The sequence below is a fragment of the Arachis ipaensis genome, chromosome B05, assembly GCF_000816755.2.
Source record: "Arachis ipaensis cultivar K30076 chromosome B05, Araip1.1, whole genome shotgun sequence".
Taxonomy (NCBI): domain Eukaryota; kingdom Viridiplantae; phylum Streptophyta; class Magnoliopsida; order Fabales; family Fabaceae; genus Arachis; species Arachis ipaensis.
In genome coordinates this window covers 148,762,953-148,776,378 of record NC_029789.2, presented here as the reverse complement: position 1 = coordinate 148,776,378, position 13,426 = coordinate 148,762,953, and the positions used below count along the sequence as shown (strand labels likewise).

The following is a 13,426-nucleotide window of genomic DNA, read 5'->3' as shown; positions in this document are numbered from 1 at the left end:
ATGAAAATGAAAATTAAAATATATATATAACATGAAATGACTAAAACATCTATAATAGAAATAAAATATTTAAGGTAGTTAGGTAAATTCACAAATTTTGAAAATTAATGAAAATAGGATAGAAATTTTTACTCGGATTTCTAGATTAATTTTGGTAGAATTTTATTTTATATTTCTATTTTTACGCGAAATTTTTTTTTTGAATCTTCGTTTAGAACAGTTTCTGCATAAATTTCACACGTAGAAGAGTTTTGTCATTCTTTTAGACTCAATTCGGACCACCTTATTTTGTTAAATAAGTAGAATTTAGTTTTTTTTTTTATTTGTAAAATTATAAGATTAAAATTAAAAAAAGTCTACAAAACTTGTTGAACTAACCCATAAAAATATTATTGTGTAGAAATCAATTATTTTTAATTTAAATTTTTAATTAATCAATCATAATAAATCTCAAAAAAAAAAATTAACGAGCCTAAATTATTTATCCACATTTCTTAATTTCTTATCATAATTCATAACCTAGCCACTATTAAACAATGAACATTGATATCAAAAATGCTCGCTAAATGAACATTGTTCTCTTGAAAAAACTAATTTGACATCTTTTATATAGAAAAGAGAAATTTTAGGTTCAAATGATGATAGCTAAATATTTATCTGATACTTCACTTTGTGAGCTTCTTTCTATCCATAATCCATCTTAAAGAAGAGTATTTTTGATGTATTAAATTGTTGGATCAATCTTTCTAATTTGACAAATAAAAATTAGAGGACCCTTTGCGAATGAATGTTCCTTATATTCATATTAGTTATTTGGATTTCAAGGTGCAAGATATTTGGGGGATAGTAGGTGGTGTTTAAAGAAGTATTATTCTTCTATTCCCGATAATGTGCGGGTTGAGCTCAACAAATACAACTCTATTGCTTAATGTGGACCACAAACTGGTTGAATTTGGGGACATTCTAACTTTTATACGGCCAAGAATGGGTATGAATGGGTTGCGCAAAATCTTTTATTGGCAGCATAACAATAATTGGCAGTAAGTGTGGAGATTAAAAATTCCAGAAAAAATTAAATTTCGTGTGCGACTTGCTTTTCATGAGACTTTGTCTATTGCATCTTTCCGAACTAAAAGAGATATTGCTAATTCTAATATTTGTCCTCGTTGCTACAATGGAGTGGAGTCTATTTTTCATTGTTTGCGTAATTGTAGCATGGCTAAAATTATGTGACATAGGAACGACTTTTTTTCTTAATCTTTTTTCTCGAACTATAATTTACAGAATTGGTTTGCTTTAAATGTTAAGAAGAATGGTTTTCTTTTCTTGACTGCTGTGTGGATTTGGCGAAGCTACAACAATGGCATTTTCAGTTTTGATCAATTTTGGTCTGATGGTCTCCAACTAAACTTCAAATCCTTATATATAATTCTTGTCAAGATTTTAACAAATCAATTCATACTCGAAAAATTGGTGCACTTCCTTTTTTGTTGATTAATTAGTAGTTTCACGAATAAATAATCATCTAAAAAAAAGAATGTAACACCCATATGCATATATTTGAAGTGGCTAAAATTATTATATCATAAATTAGAATAAAAATAATTTGTGACCGTGAATACATGAGCCCGCTCCCTAAATAGTGAGGTAGTGTTTGGTAGAGAGACAGAGACTGAAAGACTAAAACTGAGAGACTGAGACTAAGAGACAGAGACCGAAATAAATTTTAGTATTTTATTTGGTGCAAAGTGAGAGACAGAAATTGAAACAAGAATAAAACTCTAATTTAATTTACACAAAAGATAAAATTGGAATTAATTAATTGAAATGAAGGTATTTTAGGTATAAAATGTTATTAAAATTTCAGTCTCTGTCTCTAAAAATTTCAGTCCCCTGTGTCCCTACTTTTTGGAGATACTGAAATACTGAAATTTTAGGGACAGAAACAAAAATTTTAGTACCAGTCTCTGAACCAACAAACATGATACTGTGTTTCAGTTTCTCAATCTTTGTCCTAATACCTCAAAACAAACACTACCTGATAGAACTAAAGAATAGTAAAAGAACAAAAACCTCAAACTACCAAAATACAACAAAAGAGAAAAAGATAATTGTAATAGTTCAAATGATTAACATATGTAAAGAACTGAACAATAGAAGAGATAAAATAATTAACAAGCAAAAAACTAAATAGTATTAAGAGATTTCAAAAAATAACATTTGGTTGTTTTATCTATATCCTTAGCGACACTTGGATTAATATAATCCTCGTCTTACTACTCAATATTATCTCATTTGTTCTCATCGAATTATGTTTTTTTCATTAGACTTATTGTTAACTTAACAAGAAATTTATCAATTGACAATGTAGCTATTTTTGTAAATGTATTTTTTTTTCTAAAACCAGCTATTTTTCTTTTGCAAGAGTTTTTTTTTTTTATAATCTCCTCTTTTTCTTTTGCAAAAATGGTTTTTTTTTGTTTAATTCCATTCCCTTTCCCTATTACCAAGAGTTTTGATCAGCCTCAATTGTTGTTGTTATTATTGTTGTCGTCGTTATTATTGTTATTGTTGTCGATAATGAAGCATCTTTTCTTGCTTGACTTCCATCCTTCTCAAGAACTTTGCATGCATTTCAGCACTTGACTTTGAATTTATTTTAATATCAATAATTTTTTGTTTTTTTTTTGAGAGGAGTATATATAGAAAGTTATTGACATAATGATAGCATAACCCAATCTCTAACATTGCTTAAAATTTATCAAATATAAGAAATTCACTTTATAATGTTGAATTATGAATGATAATGTCAAAAAGTTTTTACAACCAAGATATAAATCATATTTTATCTCCTCAAACAACTTATATCTTTGCATTTTCGTTTGGCCCATCCTGATCTCTATTTCTTGACGTGATAAACCTATACAATGTAACATTTTTGAAATTTTTTATTTATTAGATAATCATAAACTTCGTTCTTTTGTCCCCAACTAAAGTTGCTATTATAATTTAAGTTTTTTCAATATACATATATAAGGATATTTGAATTGTCACTATAACAAGTATTTTTAAAATAGAGTTAATGTTGATTCTCGGCATTTCAAAGTGTTAACTGAAAGTGATATCAAGTCTGACCAATTGATAAATATACATATATCTAATTCTAATTAATATATCTAGATTAATATTAATCAGTTACCTATTATATTTAGTGTGCAATATATTTCAAACAATTTTACTCAAGTGTTGGTAGCAATAGTGAAGCATGATGATTTAGAATTTTATAAGCCATCTTAGCTCAGCGGTAGAGCGCGTGGCTTTTAACCACGTGGTCGTGGGTTCGATCCCCACAGATGGCGATTAATATAGTCACAAAAAAAAAACTCTATGAAATGGTATCCTGGCTAAATAGATCAACTTGTGTTTTTTGTCTAAATAGGTCATTTTCAATTTAAATTAATCATGTTTTAGATTAAAATATTAACTTCAGGAAAAAAAATTTGCCCTTTTAATTATTGGGTTGAAACTTGAAATATTTTTTGTTAGAACCTAAGATATATAAAAAAAAATAATAAGAAAAAATTAAACGAGCTAAACAGGTCAGCTAATTTATTTTGCAAGCCAGCCCATTTAATTATAGGTTAATTGAGTTAAACCTATTTAACATCTCATTTTTATAGGTCTACTTTTAGAGCCAAAAATCCACTCATTTATTGTTCTTAAATGATCCAGTCCGATAGGCTAGCCCATTATGACGGCTTTGATTGAAATATTATAAAGTTATTATCAATTAATATCAAATAATTTGGTCTTTGGTTTGAAAAACAAAAATAGAGAGTGAATATAAATTTAGCTCTAATTGAAATTTTTTTTGCCAAATGAGTAGACTAAAGAAATTAGATTTGTGCATTATTGGAAATGATTTTAACTAAGACGAGAGAAAAGGGGGCTGATTTTAAGATTAAGAGCAATTCAATTATATTTTTATGAACAAAAAATATTATTCTGTAACACATCTAACTTGATACCATCCGTATCAAGGTAGAAAAAATTGAGATTTTACGTGAAATCGAAAATGTAAATTAAGAATGTAAAACGTAAAATCTTAACAAGATTTAAATCGTAAAATCGTAATATCAGAAGATTTTAAGAGTTAAATCGATATTTTAACTACTATGATCTGTATAACTTGGCACAAGGTAGTTATAAATCGGAGAATGTCCGCAACAAAGGATAAGATCAGATTGCCAACTATATTACACTCAAGCTGCCACATTCCCTTTAAGTTCAGCAACAGATAGAGTTTAAATAAGTCAAGTCTAATGGACTAATTAAGAGTGTCTAAAAGAGAACGATCCACCCAAAGGCAAAGCAAGATAACAACATACAAAAACTATACTTTATAGAAAAAGATTATTATTATTATTATTTCAAGACACTTTATTGATTTGAGTGTCGAAGTATTTTTTCAAGTATCTTGACGTGCCTTTTTGTTCACAAAAAATCAGCGTATACTTCATCCAAAGAGTAGGACGAAGTTACTTCTCCCTTTATCGGGACGAGTTATACCTCGACGAGTCTTCCTACACAAAAATATTTGGAGTCCACCATTGGCCGAGTTATTATACTCACCCCATTATTTTTTGTTTCCATATTTTTTTTTGTCTTTTTGCAGGAATCTAACCATGGTCGATGAACAATCCCCTTTCATGTTGACGCCCAAGGAGTTATTGACCATGGTTGTTGCACTACAAGCTAAAAACCAGAGGATGGAAGAGCAGTTAGCTCGGCGTAATGATGATATGAAGGTTAACACTAATGGCAACGTGAATGATGACCATACCTTCAAGACCAACACTGTAGAGGCAACTCCAACTAAAGGAGCTAAATGACCCTCTAATCTCTTTTCTAAGGAGATCATGAGTTTCTAAATGCTCATGAACTTCACTCTACCTACAACCTAATGTCATATGATGGACTCAGTGACCCGAACTTACATATCACCGGATTCCGTTCTATGATGTTACTGAACAGTGACTCTGAACTCTATCTTATATCGTTGATTTTTGAACTTTTTAGATGGTGCTGCTTTACTATAGTTTTATTCACTGATTGCAAGTTCTATTTCTGCATTTTTGGAGTTTGCTGATATTTTTACTAACAACTTTATTGTCTCAAAAATATATGTCCATGACTTCAACTACCTGAACACCATCAAGCAGGGCCAGCATGAAAGCAACTAAGATTATATGGCAAAATTAAGCAAAATAGCAATGGAATCCCCTATCTTAATCCACACATCCACCTCCATGCTCTCAAAAGTGGTATTTTGTTGAGTTAAGAGTTGATTTGGTATCTAATGATGACAAATATAATTAACTATTTTCTATTATAACTAATCTTTATGATGAGCATCATAGGAATCAATCAAGGATGATCAATCAAGCAAGATGGAATTGTGCAAATCATCAACATTAATATGCATATCATATCAAACTAAGTTAGGAAAGAGATTGCACAATAAAAATAGCAAGAAACACTCCAAGAATCAACCTCATGAGCAATTGAATAGCTACTGCATTTTTATCAAGCTAAACAAGAAATGAATTCTCATTCAAACCAACGGCTAAGAGCGTTAAAGGTGCAACGCCTAGCTTGATCAAATTAGGAAAGATTCCAACATTAAAGAAAGCATTCAAACTCTATCAAAGAATATTCTATCAAGGAAGAAGGCAACCAGTTTCGTGCATATTGAAGACCATAGAAACAACCCTTGTTTTTTCTTGTTTTTGAGTGTGTTCTTATTTCTCTTTTATAGATTCAAGTTTATTTTGAGAGATATAAATAGCAAAGAGAGTAGTGCATCAAAAAATCATTAACCTTTGTTTGATAGTTTTGATTTGGAAAGTGTATTGGGTTTGAGTGCACTTGGTTCCGTTTAACTAGGTTGGATTAGCACCTAGGTGATTTACTAAGATTGGGATAGTTTATGTGGTTTACAAGAGTGTGAGTCTCTTGGAATTGGTGATTGTAATATATCTTGATTATAGTAAATATTCTATCATTGTTGTAGTGGAGACTGGACATAGGTCACATTGCACTTCGCGGTTGAACCAGGATGTGTCACTCTTCTCCTTTCATGTTTTCTGTATTTTCTGTTATACATAATCAGGAGAAAAAATCACAAATAATCTCCTGATTTATTAATCCGCTGCATTATCTATAAAAGTGGTTCTTTGATTCAATTCCCTTCTCAACTCACTTGAGAACCTTCAGTCTTTGACCAGAAAAATTTTAAGAAGCCCTCGTTGTTTGCCAAACCAAAGACTTTAGCAGAATTTCGTGACAAGGCCAAAGAACAAATGGAGATAAAAGAGGTTCCCCAAGCTAGGAGAAATGAGAAGCACACTTTCAACCAGGAGGATGATAAGCGCAACAAGTCTCAGGGTTCCCGCAATAATTGAAAGCCATTCAAATTGACGCCTTGATATGATTCATACACACAGTTCAACACAAAAGAGAGGAGATTATTAATAAAATCCTACATTCAATACTCATTAGACCTCTGAGCAAGCAGACACTTATCAAGACCAGACGTACATGGACACATCAAAGTATTACACCTTTCATAAAAAATACGGAAACACTACTTATGACTATGTAGTAGCCAAGGACCTCTTTGAAAGGTTAGCTCAGCAAAGGCTCCTGAACAAGTACATTGTCAACCAAACACACTGAGCACCTCATAACAGCACATACCCAACAACACGAGGCACAGTTTCAACTGGAATAAAACATAAAGACAAAAACAAATGGGTTATCTCTGATACACCAACACAACCCTGAGGTATAATTAATTGTATTTCAAGTGATTTTGTTGTCAAAGGTTGTACTAGCTCGACAAGGAAACACACTTACCGAAGGATTTTTGTGATGGAAGGCACTAACATTTGTCAATCAAGTTAGCTTGATATGCCACCCATCACTTTCAAGCATACGAATTTTAAATCTCCCAACTCAAACCTCGATGATCTAGTAGTTATCTCAATACTAGTTGAAAACCAATTAGTCAAAAAGGCATTGTTAGACCTAAGAAGCAATATCGATGTCTTGTTCCACTCATCATCTGGAGAGCTGGTAGGGTTTTTTAGTAAAAGAGTCCATTTACTAGGTTATGTATGTTTAAAAGCAACCATAGGAGAACACCCATACACTAAGGTGACAGATATACAATTTCTAGTGGTTATTCGCCCTAGTCCTTACAATATAATACATGGCAAACCTTTCCTAAATTGATTATTGAACCTTTGGTAAAGGAAAATGACTCCGATCAATTTTATACACAATTTGAGCTCAATACCCTCCAACGTCAAAGTAATGTTAAAAGAATGCGTAAGATAAGTTAAAGTCAATTTCATGCATTACATAAGAGTGTATGTCTAACAAGGGATTATTTTATTTTCATGTAAAGAAAAGTTAGGAGAATGTTAAGAAAAATCAAGTCAAAGTTCATTTTGCATTCTGTATGATTTAATGTTATAAACATTCACTCATGAGTCACATGTGTCATAACATAAGTAAATAAGAAGCGTTTAAAAGTCACACCACTCCGATTAACAAAGACTTTTGAAAATAATAATTGAACAACATTACATCGCCACTATTTTTATTTTGAAATTTGGAGTGGTTGCGGATGGATACGATGATACCATATAGATAAACTACTAAAAAAACTTTTGTGTCTCACCCCTCTCCCCGTACCATCTTCAGGAACGACGCAGTGCAAAATAATATGCTACTCGATTGAGTTGAAAAGATCAGTACACTATAAGATGATTAAGAGCGAGATATCAAGGATATAGATACAGAATGTTAAGCACTTGTTCAAATTCATATTAAGAATGAAGAATAGACGATTGGTTTTAGTCAAGTTATGCAAAGTGAGAATTAGAATTTTCTGTGTATCTTATTTTATCTTTACTGAGTGACTACAAATGTGGCTATGCTATTTGTTTTTTATATGATTAATTGATATGAGTAAAGTTTGTCATTGTTTTTAGCTTTATAGTTTAGTATGCCCATTTTCCATGTTAGAATCACGAGGTCCATATTTCTATTTTCCAACTATTAATGATTCTAATAATTTATTTTCAAATGGCTTTCAAAAATAAAAACTAGTTATCCACTATTTTTTTATAAATTATTTTTTATAAATATTTTATTTCAAAAATTTCATAAAATTTGAGTATCAACAACCAATATAATTCAAATAAAACTTAAGACTAGTTCAAAAATATTAGGGTGCTACAAAACTCCCAACACATAGTTTATTTCATAAGCAAAGTCTTATAGCATGCTGAGGTTAGATATTCAAAGCTTGAAAAGCTCGCTTTAACATTAGTCATCACAGGCTGACAACCACAGCACTACCTCCAAAGCCACACCGTTATAGCGCGAATAGACCAGGCACTAAGACAAGTTCTATCCAAACCTGAGCTAGTTAGTCGATTTATAAAGTGATCAATCAAGCTCTCTAAATTTGACATGCAATATAAAACTCGAGGAGCATTAAAATCACAAATACTCGTTGATTTCATCGTCGAGTTCACATCTCATTAGGAGTTAGACATAAGAAACCTTCATGTAGATGGAGCATCAAACATTGAAAGATGTGGGGCAAGCACTTTACTAAAAGATAATTATTAACTTGTCATAGAACTTTACAATTGGAAAAGTCTAGGGACTCAGTAACTTTTCTAAATTCTAGCCAGCATGTAACCAGCAAAGAAAAGTGAGTCATTAGATGAAATCTCACACCAATCTCACACCATTAAAATCATCATTGATGATTATTTGATGGCTACAAATTACAAAAGTTACTGATCCCCTAACACTCCTTATCATTACAATTTGCATTCAAGGCAAGTAATAACTAGGTCAAATATGAGGCACTACTCGCAAGGCTACGTCATACTAAAGATTTTAATATCTCCAACCTCACAATGCATTGTGACTCTACCAATCGTCGAACAGGTAAATGGTAACTACCACGTATGCGATCCTTTGCTTCAACAATACTTATCTAAGTTAGCTACGACTAGAAAATAATACAATTTTCCCTACTTTATCTATTTGTATAACTCAGCACGACGAGGTAGTTATATAACTCAAAGAATGTTCATAGCAAAGGATAAGATCAAATTACTAACTGAATTATGAATTCACACTAGCTATCACATTCCTTTTAAGTTCGACAACAAATAGAGTTTAAATAAGTATAACAAACTAAAGAGAGTCTATAAGAGGACAATCCACACAAACGCTGTGAAAATTGGTGAAAGAGAGGCTTCACTCTCATCAAATACTGTAAGATGAGTCTGAGAACAAAGAAAGAAAGAAAGAAAGAAAGAATGGATAAAGGGAAGAAGGTGAAAAGAGAGATGGTTTGCAGAGAGAGAAAAGAAGGGAAGTAAACAGAGAACCAATATTCAAAAAGGGGCTGAATGAATTCTCAAAGGAAAAGTTAAAAAAAAATACCCTAATAGCTATTGTATATATATGTACATAATAATAGAAATTGAATAACTAATTTGCCGAGGCATTAGGGATAACAAACCAAATGCCAACTAGCGTATAATTAGTAATCTATGACTCAACTTACACCCTCCCGCAAACTAGGACTGTGAATGTTTAGAAGGCCTAGTTTGGAAAGGTTAATCGCAAAAGGACCTGGTGCCAAAGCCTTTGTCAGAAAATCTGCAAGCTGATTGGACGAGGAGACTGGCATCAAGTGAGTGAGGCCAGAAAGGTGCTGATTCCGAGCGGTGTGGCAATCCACCTCGATATGCTTTGTGCGTTCATGAAAAATAGGATTAGTGGCAATGTGAATGGCGGATCTATTGTCACAAAAGAGAGTAATCGGCTTCGTTAGGGGCAATCCAAGGTCATGCATGATGAAAGACAGCCATTGAGCTTGGCAAGTAGCCAATGCCAAGGCTCGATATTCTGCCTCGGATGAGGATCTAGCGACGGTGCTTTGTTTCTTACTCTTCCAACTAATTAAGGAACTCCCAAGATAGAAGCAGTGGCCAGTGATAGACTTTCGAGTATCTGCACATGTTGCCCAATCGGCATCGGCAAAACCAGTGAGCTTGAGGTCATTGTCTGCTGAAAAGAAAACACCAACGGATGGGCATCCTTTTAAGTATTTTAACACACGAAAAGCTGCCCGCATGTGCTCATCAGTTGGGCAATCAATGAACTGACTAAGTCGCCCCATAGCATAGGCAATGTCTGGCCGTGTATTGGTTAGGTATAATAGTCTTCCAACGAGCTGCCGGTAAGGAGTGCGATCAGCTAGAGCAGTGCCACTATCTCGTGACAATTTGGAAGCACAAGTGTAATCCATAGGCGTGCTAACAGGTTTGCAATCTAAGTACCCAAAATCTTTGAGGATGTCAAGCGCATATTTTCTCTGACAGATGTGAATTCCTTTGGAGGATCTGGCCACTTCCATTCCTAAGAAATACTTTAAATCACCCAAATCTTTAATTTTAAACCGCAGATCAAGTAACTTTTTGATTCTCTCAATTTCATCCAAGTCGTCACCAGTCAAAACCAGGTCATCAACATAAACCATAATGATAGTAACCCCCTGAGAAGTGATTTTCGTATATAAAGAGTGATCTGATTCAGATTTGGTGAAGCCCGCAGTGGTGAGAGTTTCAGTCAACTTTAAGTTCCATTGTCGACTTGCTTGTCTCAACCCATAAAGAGATTTTTGAAGTTTACAAACTGAATCTGATCTTACAGCCAGATAATCGAGCCCAGGAGGAAGTTTCATGTATACTTCCTCATTCAAATCACCGTGAAGGAAAGCGGTGTTAACGTCTAACTGCTTGATGTGCCACTGCTTGGCCGCAGCTAAGGCCAATACAATTCTCATGGTTGTCATGCGAACCACTGGACTGAACGTGTCTATAAAATCAACCCCTTCTATTTGGGTAAATCCTTTTGCTACAAGCCTGGCCTTGTAGCGTTCAACGGAACCGTCGGGGTGAAGTTTGACCCGAAACACCCACTTGCAACCTATAGGTTTCTTACCAGCAGGGAGTTTTGTAATGCACCAAGTTTGATTTTGCTTCAAAGCCTCCAGTTCACTATGAATGGCTTCTCTCCAGCAAGGATGAACAATTGCTTCCTCATAATTGCTAGGCACAACAGTTGTAGCAACAGCCAAAGAAAAAGACTTGTGTTTGGGACTAAGTGCATCATAAGATATATATTGTGATATCGGGTACCTGCAAAGAGAATTGATAGTAGATGTTGTGGTATGTATCTTACAATGGTAGTCCTTAAGGTACGTTGGCATTTTCTTTATTCTTGAAGATTGTCTTACTTCAATTGGGGGTGTTGGTGTATGTAATGAAGAGTTGTGCGCTGGCTGAGGTGTTAATGATGCATGAGTAGTTTGTGATGCATGTGATGAAATGGGACTCGGGAGATGGTTGTCCCCACTTGTAATGTTTGGAGATGTAGTGTGTGCAGGATTGGACAGCAAAGGGTTCCACAAGTTGGTAGTGTCATCAATAAAGGGGTCAAAGGTGTTTTGATGCAAGTTGGATGCAAATTGAGGTTGGTCATGTCCATGAGAATGATTAGAAATAGCTTCCTTTTGGTGAGAAGTTAGATCTAATTTTGGTGAATCACTAGCTTCCTTTTGGTAATTGCTTAGATTGCTCTGACTGAATTCATCACTTTTCTTCTCAGTTGGTAGTTCAGCAGCCGTGTAATTGATGCTGCTAACTTGCCTCTGCCTAAGATGAGGGGGCAAGCCATGCTTCTTATAGCATGTATCCACTGTGTGTCCTGTTTTATCACAGAATGTGCACTGTATTCGATTTCCTCTGCCTCTTCCCCCAGCCTGAAACCTGCCTCTTCCTCTGCCTCTGCCTCGATTCCTCTCATCACTAAGCTGAAGTCCGGAATTAGTCTTATTGAAGAAAACTTTTGACTCATGAGTATCACTAAATTAGTCTTCACGCCTATATTGTCGTATCACATCCAATCCACATAAGCATGAAAATTCACATCCTTTGCAATTAGGTATCGGTCTAAAATTGTTTAGATCTTCCCAAATTGATTTTAATTTGGTGTAATACGCAGTTACATTTAAATCGCCTTGCTTCATAGAGAATAATTCTTCCTGAAGTTCAGCCACTCTGTACTTATCTCCCTGATAATATCGATGTTTCAAATCTTTCCAAAGGTCCGAAGCAATGTTATTCCAAACCACGCTTGCTGATATTTCAGGACTCAATGACAAATTGATCCAAGATACTACATATGTATTGCACCTTTCCCAAGCTTCAAATAGTGTATCATCCTCATTTGGTTTTGTAAGAGATCCATCTACAAACTTCAATTTGTTCTTTCCTTTCAAAGCTAATAACATTGCTCTACTCCACGAACCATAATTGCTAGCATTGAGAGTAATTGAGATTAAAGGATTACCCGGATTTTCGCTTGGATGAATGTAGTAGGGGCTAGACGGATCTTGCATTGGATTGACATTGTTCTTTGCCATTTGAGCTTGAAATGTTGATATTTGGCTCAAGAAAGTTGCGATTGACTGAGCATCCAATGGATTAGAACTTATTCCTTGATTATCAGCCATTACACAAGTGAGAATCGATGAATCTGCTGCAGCGTCAAATCCCAAGCCTTCTGTCTTCAGTCTCGTCGATCAGAGATTTACCTCTCCTCCACGCTCACCGCACCATGTGAAAATTGGTGAAAGAGAGGCTTCACTCTCATCAAATACTGTAAGATGAGTCTGAGAACAAAGAAAGAAAGAAAGAAAGAAAGAATGGATAAAGGGAAGAAGGTGAAAAGAGAGATGGTTCGCAGAGAGAGAAAAGAAGGGAAGTAAACAGAGAACCAATATTCAAAAAGGGGCTGAATGAATTCTCAAAGGAAAAGTTAAAAAAAAATACCCTAATAGCTATTGTATATATATGTACATAATAACAGAAATTGAATAACTAATTTGCCGAGGCATTAGGGATAACAAACCAAATGCCAACTAGCGTATAATTAGTAATCTATGACTCAACTTACAAACGCAACGGTAGATAACAACTAACATACAAAAAAAAAAAAAACACTTAGTAGAAGAGGGTTATTATTATTTTAATACGATTTACTTATTTGAGTGTTAGAATCTTTTGTGTAAGTATTCTAACAAACTCTTTTGTTCACGAAAAATTTACGTATGCCTCATCCATAGAATAGAAAAAAAGTTACTTATCTCTTTATTAGGACGAGTTATACTTCAAAACGTCTTCTTATACAAGAACATACCTATTTATTATTTTATATGTTTAGTATGTATTTAGATCAAAATTAAAATTTTTTAGGATGCATG

At 33.8% G+C, this 13,426-nt stretch overlaps 1 non-coding gene across 1 annotated transcript; it reads left to right on the top strand.

Moving 5' to 3' along the window:
• On the top strand, positions 3,288 to 3,359 carry TRNAK-UUU. Its single transcript has one exon. It is a non-coding gene; the product is annotated as a tRNA-Lys (tRNA).